The sequence below is a fragment of the Limanda limanda genome, chromosome 9 (assembly GCF_963576545.1).
Source record: "Limanda limanda chromosome 9, fLimLim1.1, whole genome shotgun sequence".
In the NCBI taxonomy this organism is placed as follows: Eukaryota; Metazoa; Chordata; class Actinopteri; order Pleuronectiformes; family Pleuronectidae; genus Limanda; species Limanda limanda.
Window position 1 is genome coordinate 17,687,147 of NC_083644.1, and position 12,937 is coordinate 17,700,083.

Here is a 12,937-nt window from a genome sequence, read left to right on the forward strand (position 1 = left end):
CCATTGCTGCTTCTCGTTTATAGCCGAGCTATTTCTGCAACTAACAACGAAATTCTTCCCGTGGAAACTGGCACACGCATGCAAGGTATACGTGAGTGTTCATGTGATTAGTATGGAGGAGGATTCAAATGGATACGGAGCCACAACACTAGTGTAGGCAAGGTGAGAGTTAGCTTAGCGTAACATTACGACTCAAGGCGCGTGGTCACATTTATAGGCTCTGTTCGAAGGCAACAAAATCTACATACCAGCACTACCAAAGCTAACTAATTAGCTTGTTTTATATAAAGAGTATAACTAATTTGTTGTGTTTTACGTCAGGTTAATTGTGCTGGACAAGTTCTTGGCTGATACTTCAAAACAGTCCTCTGCAAATTCACAGTATGATACACTTGTATAGCAATCAAACCAAGACACATCGTGTTTGTTCAGTTTAAGATGCAGTGGTTTTGTTACCTTTGGACAGATCTGGTTATTCTGCCCTGGTTTCACTCTTTATGCTAAGATGAGCTTGTCTGGCTCTTTAATAAACAATTCTGCATAATGAGAGTGGGTCATGCTTTTTGTGTGTCTGTCTATCACAGCATCATCATGCACGTGCGGCGGTGGATGAATTGGGGGGGGGCACTGCAGGGGAAGGAGCATGTGGGGCGGAGGGGAGGAGGAGGAGGAGGGAGGGAGGGGGGGTGGATTTAGCGTGGCCCGTCGGAGGGCTAATTCCTGTGCAGGCGCTGGAGCTCCTCAGCTCCGCCGCGGCTCAGATATTCAGATTTGGGCTGGGCTGCCATGTGGGCTCGGAGATACTCTGCAGCCGGCTCCTCCCCCGCTCTATTCAGGGCCTGCGAGCAGCCTTGGGATGGCGTTAAAAAAGGAGATTAAGTTTCCTCCAGAGAGCAAAGCTCCTTAAGGGGGTATCTGTGTGCCTCTCAGCCGCCTGGTCAGTGAGGGGGGCCTCGCCATGAACTCCACTGAGACAGAGGAGGGTGGGGGTGCGGGTGGGGTGACACATAAGAGGTGGGCTGAGGAACGCGGGGAGGCTGACCTGACTCCCACCTCATGACTGGCTCCACCCTGACCATAGTTACCAGCTCAAATGCCAAACCTTAAATCAGATTCCCGGCTTTAGGTGCAAGCCGCAAGAATCCCCGGATAAATGGAGGAACTGGATGGAGTCAACCTCAACAAGAGGGTTTTACTTTTGTTTGTTTGAATTATACAATCACATAATGTAATTTGAGAGGATGTCTGAGGAAAATCTGTGTGAAAGGCCATGCATATGTGCTTTTGAGTGTGTGTGAGGAAGCTAGATTGTGTTGACATTAACTCAGAAGTTCCGGAGTTTGCCTTTCACAACAGAACGCAACAGGAGATTGTGACGGTTAGACGCATTAACAACAACAGGAACATTTCCAGAACATTCAGGTGAGGGGCGGCATCTGAGTAGAGCATGTAGGAATCACGTGTTTTTCGTTCATTGACACCTAGGTCGGCCCTTATCACCAGAAGCTCTTGAATCTTTAGTTTCCCAGTTGATGTATTCTACATGTATGGCATCGGTTTTTCATCCTTGAATTCATTTTCCTGTTCTATGGCCTCACTCTGAAGTTTTCCAAACATTTGGGGGGTGGTGGGAAATGCTCCAGATGTTTGTTGCTAATGACTCGGACATTCTCACATATAGTACTGTACCTCTGGAATATTTCAGGAAAATGTCTTGAGTGAAAGCAGCTTATAGAAGAAGTTTCATCCAACACACAAACCAAGCTAAATGTAAAGAGCCATAGAAATGAAAACTGTCCTCTATTACATCTTACAGTGGTTTGGATTAGGTCAGAACCACACGTGCATCTTTTACAGATAGAGATGATTAAGTAGCCATTTGAAAGGCAGATTTATAAGTATTGCAAATTCTGACCTGTAAGGTAATGCAGTTGAAATCTACCCTTCAAAAGCCTCTGACTCTTCCCTTTGAATCAGGAAGTACAAAAGCAGAGAGGAAAAAACCCTTACACATTCCTTTAGTTGATTAGCAATACTGATGACGGGGTTGAATGAAAAGGGGGGGAAAAAAATCTAATGACGGCTTCAGCTTTGTAGCAGAGCTGAAAAAAAAAGAGCCTTATCTGCTGGATTCAGAAGCGCTGTCCTCTGGGAAGCGAGGATCACTGTGCTGCGGGACTGTCAGGTCCTGCCAATAGCCGTAATGGGCCCTAATTCCACATTAATGCAGTCTAAATGAAGTGTCACAGGAAGATTGATCTGCTGAGGGCGTTGCCTTGATGAAGGTTGTTCTACCGAGTGGGCGCCTCAGTGGACACCTGGTTACCCCCCCATACCGCCCCAGGCGCCTCATCTGAGGCCTGCGGAGCCACCTGTCAGACTCTGCGTGCGCATGTGTCTCAGCCTTACGTCCTAAAAGTCTTAAAAATTATTCAAAAAGCTGCAATGGAGTCAAAATGAGGGTAATTTCCCTTGATTCCTGTGAATAAATGCCAGCAGGTGGAGCCGTCCCGTCTCAATTTTTTTTTTTAGATTGTCTAATATTTGCTCGGCGCCTTCTGATGATTTTTCGTCACGTTGTGTTGTCTGACAGGTGCACAGGCCGGATAATGCTGCCAGTGGGAGACTTTGCGGGGAGCTTAAATACAACCAGTCCTCCTACTGTACATATCTAAAACCCCATTTTACTCCTTTCCATTAGTAATTCTTGTCCACAGAAATGGATTTTTACTTACTGTCAAATTTAAACTGCTGCTTTTTCCTGTATGTAGAGTATTAGGCTAATCATGCAGTAATTCAAGTCTCTCCCTGCTTGTCTCAAACACATATAATATATATGTCTGGGCAGCCATGTTTGATAAGAGTGACAGCTTTCTATTAACAGCTTTTAAGGTGCAAGTCAGGTCAAATATTTTCCATTTTTCATTTGGGCACAGTGACAACCGTGAATATATTTCTAATATATTATATATTGCGAAAAAACACTTTCATTTATTAGAAGGTCACGGTAGAAGAGTTTAACACCCAACTTTTTATTCTCTCAACCAAATCCCAATCCCAGCGTCACCTTATAATTCTCCCTCCATGAACCATGGGAACCAAAAACATGGGGAATGTAAATAAAACACCATAAATACACATATTAATATGAATCACATTTATTATGTAATAGACTTAATTCTAAGATAATATTAAACAATTTAATAGCAACAGAAAACTAATAATAATATACTAAAAGAATGTCCCAAAAAAGATAGTTTCAAGATTTATTTAAAATTTTGTTATATTGTTGTAATATAAAGTTTCTTTACATTCTAACAGTTTAAGTATGAGTTCCCTCTGCTGCTCTAATTGAGTTGGATTTTTTTCTGCCCTGAAAATAATTTGAAGGTAACCGGAGCCAAATGAATAAAACAGATTTTAAAAAGTTCAGTGGTGTGGAGTGAAAAAAATCATTTACAGAATAAACATTTTGTCGTATGTGTGAGATTCAAATTTCCGCTCGACTCTAATGATCTGAAGTGTGACTCTAAATAAGACCTAAAGGCCCTTCAAGGTCCCATTTGATGTTTAAATGACATTCATGTGATGGTTACAGTTCGCCGCGAGGCTTATACACGACTGGACCTCACATCAAACGCTCCTCCACACTTAATCGAAACTCCTTAAATGATATTTCATGAGGTTGAGGCTATACTGAAGAGAGTGGTGATGAGTGTGTCAGCTGGTGTATGTATGTGTGTGTGTGTTTGTGTGTGTGTGTGTGTGTGTGTGTGTGTGACTTCACTCGAGCAAACACATGCATAACTTTACTTGTGTTGGACATGAGAAGCAGCGGGCCTCTGGAGGAGCTTCCCAGGTGCTCCAGTCGACTGCAGTAAGTGTGTCTGTGTCAGTTTGATTAACTCTAATACCGGGGCTTTTGGCACATGTGGTCAGGTTAATGAAACTCAGTCAGGAGGCACTTTTTCCCCTGGTTCCCTCCCCACCAAGAAGCTGCGGGTGATGGGATGAGGTTCGGCAGCTCGATCCCTCTCCCCCCTTAGTAACCACCCCCCTCCCTCTCCTTCCTCCCTCCACCGATGGGACAGCCTGACAGCCTCTTTAGACAACAAGGCTGAGATGCTATTACATAACTACAAAAAGTGAAGAAAAAATACATCAATATCAAAGTAAAAGTGCCTCATTAATGTTCCTACTTAAGTTAAAATACTCGCTTTTAAATCTAAAAGTATGTATCATATCGTAGCCTAGTCCCTGTTTCTCGATGACTTGCTTTGTAATATTGTAGTGCTGTAGGAAGGACACACATTTGCATACAGCGGAGTAAAAGTGAAAAGCAACTGAGTAAATGTACTTAGTTGCATCCCACCGCTGTTTCTCTGTTTCTTTTCCATCACTTGCTGTTTAGTCAGTTAATTTATAATCCACTGATTACATCATCACTTTGTTTTGTTTGCTAATAGAGAGAAAAAGTGTAAATATAGTTTAGGAGATGCTTTTTTTTTTTTAAATAGGAAATTCTGTCCAATAACTTTTTGACCCTTTCTGGATGACAGATTTAATGACATCCTTTGAAAAACTGCCACTGCATTAAAAACTTTTTTTCTTTCGTGGACATATCCTCTCAGTGGGTTTAACACACAAGACTTTTTGCCAGCGAAAAATCCCACCAATAACAAGCTTTCTTTAAACACCAAATTCAGTTAAGGTTGTTTTTTTTTTGGCAGGCATTGCCAAGGTTATCATGACACCAGCTCCCCGAACCCTCAAAGTGTTTCTCCCTGCTCCCTCATTCTTCGCTGACACAGAAGTAGGGCACAGCGTAGAATGAGAAACACAATTGGAGCATCCTGTCTCTTTAAGAGGGGGACCAATCTAATCTCTCCCTATCCACTCAGGCCCCTGGATTTATAAAAAATTTCCCTGCAATCTCGATTCTCAAAGCCTCGTCTTGATTTTGAGAGTGTGTGTGAGAGTGTGCGTGAGAGGGGAAGTGTAAGGGACTGGCAAGAGGTACTGTTGGTGGTGGAGGTGGTGGTGGTGGTGGTGGGGGTTGTGGTTTGTTTGTGCTGTCCTTTAGAAAAAGAGCTTACGGGTTCAGCAGAAGAAACGCGGGGAGCTAATGTGAAGATTTAGGACTTTCTCCGAGGCTTGGCCTCATCTAAGCTCTGTTTGCTTGAGCCGTTTGTGGGGTCCTGCTCACACTAAACCCAGATTAATATTCCCCCCATATCCAACCAGCCCAGACACCGGCTCCCGGCCTCGCTGTCCTCCGCCACTGCCGGCACCCCCACCCCTCCTCCCTGCCTTTTCTGGCCGTGATCGTCTCCCTTCCCTAATCCGAGTCCGCTGCCTCTCATCTTGCTCTTTATCTCGTCTAAGTAAGCACCTTTCTCATGGCTTCTTTCCATGAGGGGGAAGCAGCGGGAGGAGCGTAAATATGTTTTGCCTCATCCCTCCCCAGCGCTCGCTGACCTCTGTGAGGTGTTATTATCAGAGCAGCAGCAAAGCCCGCAGATTGCTTTTCACCAGGTTCAACCAGGGAAGAGCGAGGCTGGCTTGAATGGCTCTGTGTTGGTTTACATGCCATCCTGTGATCACATACAGGGAGGACACTTATGGTGTTAGATATAGTTCCAACTGTAATGAACAACAAAGTACACCTGATTTGAATTAATTAACATACCCTAAGACTTAGGGCCTAAGTAGTAAAAAAATTGAAAATTATTTGACAGCAAACTGAATGCAGAACTGATTATTTATTTATTTGTATGTTACTGGAAAGCCCGTTTAGTCATTTTGTTTAAATTTGTGCACATTCATTTTATAAAAATGTCTCTTTTCATTGTAAATACTGGAATGCACTCTAAACAAATATGAACTTTAATGATATTTGAGTGAATAAATAGTGATAAATTGAAATTTGTTTTACTGTCTCCGCTTCCTCTCACTCGTAGCGAGGCTTGTCGATACATGAGCTCAACCAATCGCGAGTCAGTATCAGCTGTCAATCATGACGATCACTGCCACAAACATCAGAGTTGTCTAAAATTACAGAAATCATCTTTGAGTATTTGATGTGTACTTCAACTTTTAATATGGTCCATGTCCCCTCAACTAACATGGAGGGACGATTTATAAACAGTCTGTGATAAACAGCAACTTCTTCTAATAGCCATTTACTTAGACATTTGATTTTACATTTAAAAGTCTTGAAATATATACATGTATGCAGTCACAACATCTGCCTCCTGCTGCACTTACACTGCTGGTATCCCACTCTCTCACAACATTGTCACCAGAAGCCTCCACTTCTTCCTCTCTCCTCACTTTTTTCCCTATCATCTTTCCTGCTTTCTCTTGTTCCCTTTCTTCCAGCTGGATCAAGACTGAGAGAAGAATAACAAACACATTTTGAGCCGAGAAAAAAGGGGATGAATTTGGCGTGCTAAACAGGCAGGCTAAACCCATTACCTAAGTGTTCTTTATCTTCCCATATGCTTTTGTTGTTTAATCAGCTTTGTATCTCTCCAAATCCTGGATTGAGATAACAAACAAATGGATGAGCTCAACGAGCAGAGTAAGAAAAGCCTCTTTTTCTGGCACCTTAAAAAAACAGAGAATCTCCCTGAGCTGAAAACACAAGATGGTCAGATTCTTTGATTTCTGGACTGGACCGAGCCCCGGCTCTCCCTGAAACCTCCCCTTGCACCCCCAGTCTGCTGTGGATGGATGGAGAGAGAGGGGGGAGGGAGGTAAAGCTGGAGCTCACAGATTTGCAATCTTCTGCCACGATTTCTTTCTCTCTGCTTCTTCTACATAAGAAAAGAGGGATTCTAGATTATCTTTGGCATTCAAAGCCAGGAAGAGTTGAAGTCTCGCTGAATGCAGAGAGGACTTTACTGCCAACGTGCAGCCGTACAATGGAGACTATCATTATCAGATTTACTTTTGGGTTTAGGACAGCACGGTTTGCATATATGGGTTGACCACACGGACCTTAAGGGCAGTAAAACTCAATTATAATAATCAAATCCTGCACATATCAGGTCCAAAGAGTGTGTCTCTCTGCTGTTAGTCTAAAGTCTGCTTCACTTGTGGTTGAGGGTCTTCATTTCCAGGTCATTGCATTTTTTTAAAACATCTCCAAATGTATGGTTGACTCTTATATGTCTCTTTTTCAACTCCTCATAAATCCTTTGTGGTGGCATTTGGTCTCTGTCACAGTATATGTCTCACTTTAAGGACTAGTCAATCAGGTTTTAACTTCTCAGTCGTTGGTCATTTTTTCATAGTTCAACATATATTGGAAACATGCTTATTTGCTTTTTTGTAGAGGTTTAGCTGAGAAGATCGATACCATTAGTCGGTCTGTCTGGTAGTTGAATTAGCTTAGCATAAAGACTGGAAACAAGGGAAGTTTCCACAGACAAAGATGTTAGCTTGATAAGACGATAATATTTGAGAGGTTTTTGCAAAAAGGGCAGAAGCTGCCACCTGATTTCCACAGCAGAATTCAAACATCAGGTCTGGCCTCCTGCATGTTCCACCCCTCGCTTTAATGTTCCGGACATTTTCCTGTTGTGGTGAAAGAATCTGACCAAGATATTCTCCTGCTGCTCTGAAAGAGAAACTCCGGAAAACGTCTGCTCACAATTTTCTGGAGATTTTCAGAAGTTCATGTTTCATACCAGAAAACAGCTTTAGCGAACACTGACTCCAGCTTTCCTCTCTGCAAGAAACAGAGACATTTCCTGTCTTTGCCGTTGTTTTGCTGGAATGACAGATATTCCACTCCATCAAACGTAGCAGCCTGAGAAAGACTTGTGTTGAATTCTAATGTTCCTGTCACCACAGTTTCTGCCTCGCCCAGATAACTTTTATGTTTTGTGATCCATGTGCACCGTCATGTTAAGTCAGATAAACTTGGTGGTGCTGCAGCTAAACCAAGCCTCGGACTGTCATCTTGATTCAATCACCTTAAAGAATCAACTTCCAACTTTCAACTGCATCACACGGGGAACATCTGACGCCTTCTGAAGTTTCCTCTGAGTGACATCTAAACTCTTTTTTGAAAAAAAAAAGAAAAGAGAGCGATCAGGCACAGAAACAATTGCGTTCAGACGAGAGAAAGTGATGATAATAGTGGGTGCAGGCGACCTCAATGTGCATCTCACAGCTGAATTCCCTCAGGGTAGAGGGGCTCATCACCCCTTCTTGTTCCCCCCATCATCTATACACACACACACCTACAATACACACATGCACGCAGCCTGGGAATGCTGAGGAAAATAGCCCTCATTTATTATTGCCACACTCCCTCGTCTTGTCCCCTCGGTTCAGCGGGTGCGCCGCCAAAGCACGTCTTCCCCCGCCAATGTCACACAATTACCTCTTAACTGCTCAAACAAATAGAGCGACCCGGAGAGTGACATCAAATCAAAACTGTCACAGGTGATCGAGTCCAGTCATCAAGGCAGCCCGCCCGCTACCTGTCAGGAGAGTGAGGGAATGAACGGAAGAGGGAGAATGTGATAGCTGCTTTATAATAGACCCCTAATAATGTATAAACACCCCCGCTCTCTCTCTTTTCTTCCGCTCCTCTCAGATTGAAGTTGGGCACAGAGTCCGCGATGCCCTCCTTTTTCAGCCGCTCCGCTCCCTCGCGGGACTCGGGCTGGGGAGAGATGGCGGCGGATGGAGTAATGATAGGGAAAATGATAGAAGGGAGATTGAAATTTCCATCCCCTCTGAAGCATGCCAGCTCTGCTCCTGGAAAGACATTGGCTGCTAATGGGGTTAGATCACACGCATGAGAGTTTGAGGCCTGAGTGATGTTAGCTGTTGATAGTCCGGACACAGATTGAAAAGGAAAACACAACACTTTTAACAGGAAAACTCTCTTAAGGTTTGGGCATAGACAGATAGTCCCCAGATCCAGTCCCAGTTTGGGCTTCACTCTGCACAGAAAATCACACGAGGATCCAGACAACACTGGGATGGTTCCTGTGGTACAGAGAGGGCAGATACGCCGGTGGTGCATCAGAGAGGGGGGGAAACAACGCAGAGCAAGAGCGACGGGTTGAACAAGAGCAAGCCAAGGGGACATTAGGGACTTGATGATGTTGTCGGTGTCTGTTGTAAATTGGAGAATGACACAGTCAAAAAGACACGGCTGGCTGCTCGCCGCGGCAACAACGCCAGGGCCGTGACACTGACAAATGGAATATTTCACAGGACTTAATCAGAGGAGATGGGGTTTGGTCTGCAGGTGACACGAGTCCCGCTCCAGCGCCCACAAAAAGAAAACTGATTGCCTGCCTTGAAACCCCCCAACATCTCTCTATTTCTCTGTGTGAGTGTCTGACTCTCCGCTCGCCGTCCGACTCCCCCTTTTTCCCTGTCCTCTCACACCTCGGTCACCCCGGCACCAGTGGAGGAGTTACCATGAGCGTGGAGTACAATTAGATTCAATCAGAGATAGACTGTCAATGCTGCGCCAGTAAAGTTATATAGAACTATAATATATAGTGGACTGTAAACTTCTGTAGACAGAGACTAAGGATGTTTTCACAGCTGAAAGTCATATTGTTTACATTTGATCCAGTTAGTTATGGTTTAATTTAGGGAGCGGACTAAAGATGTGCGTCCTGTCATCATCACCTAGGGCTGTTTCTACATCTGACATTGATTGGTCGCCATGTTGTCAGTTCGGCTTTTGTATCAAGTATCTTTTTTTTAATAAAGTGCAAAGAAAAAAGTCTTTAATGAACCAATTTTGTTGCCACTGTAATATTTACTATGGTTTTACGACAAAAATAATTAACTTCCTTGTCGTTCAACATTATATCTGTGGAGGCGAAGAATGCAAGTAATCCTGCAAGCAGTTTCGTTTTCATCCTCTGTTTTTTAATGCTGTCTCAACTTCCTGCAAATGGTCAAAAGGTTATAAAAAAAAAACATTTTCATCCTGCAAATGAACCGAACCATTGTTCAGTTTGATACGGACCAAAACCACCTCTTTTGGTACGTTGGTTTGGACTATCGACCGAGGCGCCTTTCATATCTCTTATTTCAAGTTGGACTCATTTGGCAGCCAGCCACCAAGGGGTGATTAAGACGTTTTGGCTTCCCTTTTTATAAACAGCGACGTCTTCCACCTACATATACAGTCTATGGTTTAGTGCATTAGCATGCTAATATTTGCCTGCTAACACTTTTGTACAGCTGAGTCGGATTGGTATGTCTTTGACTTTTCAGGAATTTTGTCTTATGAAAATAAAGTGATATGATGATGGAGAACCTAATTTCAGGGGATCACATCTATTAAAATAAAAAATGTAGGTATTAGAGAAAACTTCCTCGGTTGTTAGGAAACTTTCTGGGAGCGATATATCTCTCTACCAAATTTCATGAACATATTTTCATAGTTACATTTTACACTAACTGTGGCTGTAAAACAAAAGACGAGGGATTACCCAAGTCAGTAAGATTCATCCACTGGGGACTATGAATGTCTGTACGGATTTTCATGGCAATCCATGTCACCATGTTTTTCCGTGTAAACAAAAACGCCCATCCTCAAAGCCAGGCAGCTAACATGGCTAATACCTGACTATACATACATTGTCAACCCAATCCACACATATTTTGGAATGTTGACATGTACTTTGTCAGCACAATAACATTGTGTCTCTGCTCTTCTCACTCCGCCACAGGATACCAACGAGAGGTAGATCAACAGTGATAAATCTCCCAGTCTATAACCTGGGGAGAGGGGAGGACAGTAAAAGGAGGCAGAAAACATAAGAAACAACGGCTGAGAAGTAGGAAGAAAGTTACGTTTATCTATCAGACAGGTTGCTCGATTACTCAAGTAGGAAGAGACAAGAGTTGGTCAGAAGGATTTCAGGGTTCTTGAACTTCATGCCAAGCAAAACTCTCATGTCGGTAATTAGCCTCAGTTCAAAACTGCCACCCAAAAAGTAGCAACAACCCGAAAAAACTGACATCCATCACTGGAGCACTGCTTTGTTTCCAGGAGCGGCCGTGGCAGTGCCACTAGAAGCTGTTTGTGAGTTTGAGATTGGTGATTTGAGCCTCAAGTCCAGTAGCCCCACGCCAGGTATGAATCACGGCAACGGGCCGCTGCCCTGTCACAGCGGCTACAGATCAATGATAATTACCACCTTGACATGAGTACGCTTATTACTGAACAGGATCAGGGACAGGGGCCCGAGCTGCGGTGGCCGTAGGGCCCGATCGATAGTCCAGGAATAATGGCTCTCTGGGGCCCTAGATTGGACTTTGCCACTAAACAAGCCATTACAGCTGCATGCATGACAGCTTAGGTCTAGATATGCGTCCTAACTCTCCTTCTCCTGGAGGCTTCTCTCTTAGAGCCAGCCTCGCTATGGCTCCCACATGCCCCAGCACTCAATCTTGTCATGGACTGTTATGGGCAGGCGAGACATATGCCTCTGGCTTTGAGACGTGTTAACCAGAAGTGAGTGATTAGGGGAAGCATGCTGCTACAACACAATGTGCTCCTGTGCGACACACCGGAGAAAGGGGCCTTGCAATGTGACCTGATGATTGCCACTGAGTATAGAGATCAAACACAGCAGCACCGGCGTGTGTACACATGGAAATACCGGCACAAACACACACACATGAACAAAAGCGATGCGTATAAGCGATGCTGATCCGTCTATGGCAGCCCTCATCTTCTTTTCTCTTTGATTTTTACCATTTCCCTCCTCCAGATCCCTTGTTTTTTTCCCTTCTCCTTTTTTAATCCGGTCATACCTGTAATCGGGCTCTGCGACAGGAAACTTCAGAGAATCAATTAGTCCTTGCCTCATCCGGGAGCCAAGACGATTCCTCTCGACTTGAGCCGCAAACTCCTTCTATCAGGAGTCATTCTGCCTTCCTAACACCCAGACTCCTCTCTCCTGAGCCCGGATAGGTTTGACTCTAAGCCTCTAAAACGTTGACAACCCAAAGCGCCTTTCTCTCGGCAAGCCCTAACCGCCTGCCTCACCCCGGCCCCTTCTCCTCTTTCTAACAGTCGCCGGAGCTAAATAAAGAAGGATTTGTTTTTCTCTCCGCAGCACAGAACTGTAATTAATCTGCATTATGGCGTTTCATCCACAATTAAATAAACAGTCCCTTTTAAGAGAATTCCAACTACATCTCTCGCTGGATGAGAGAGGGTACGAAAGGGGAAGCTGGTGACTTCGGAGGAACTTTTTTTGTCCCGGGGAAGTTAGCCAGTGAGGAGGGAGCATAATGTGGACAATGTTGTTTTTAGAAGCCGCCACATGGCACACAGGGAAATGCAAACCTGGGACTCTCTGCTCTTCTGCTACAGCAGGCCCTCGACTGGAGTCTGGAACAAACAGAACATTGAGGGGTCAGATTTAATCCCCCGCCCCTGCCTTTTGTATTCAGATTAAAGACTAAGGAGGATTTGGAGGAGCCTGGAGTCTCTTGTTAAAAGACTGTGTTCTCCACTTAACCTGCAATTTACCTGTCACTTAAGCCCACTGCAGCGATCATCCACACCTCTGGTGATGAAAGGGGCTGTTCTTTTTCCAGCATTTTTTCTTTTTCCTTCACAACTCTTGAAGAAAGGCTTCATGTTCACTTGAGCCAATGAAAGTGGCATAATGAATTCCCCGACAGATGCTGATTGAAGCAGTGGCGGTTTCTAAAGCTTCTTAACACTTTAGATATGAACAGAAATGGGATTGCCAAGTAACACACACACACACACACACACACACACACCCACACACACACAGGACCAGGTCTATCTCTTGTAAACCAGAAATCCCTTCTCGACCGGTTGGACTGTTCTGATGAGGTTGAATTCGAGGTGTTCTCTCTGGAGAGCAGTGAGAAACACGCCTGCAGGACACAGAGCCGAAAC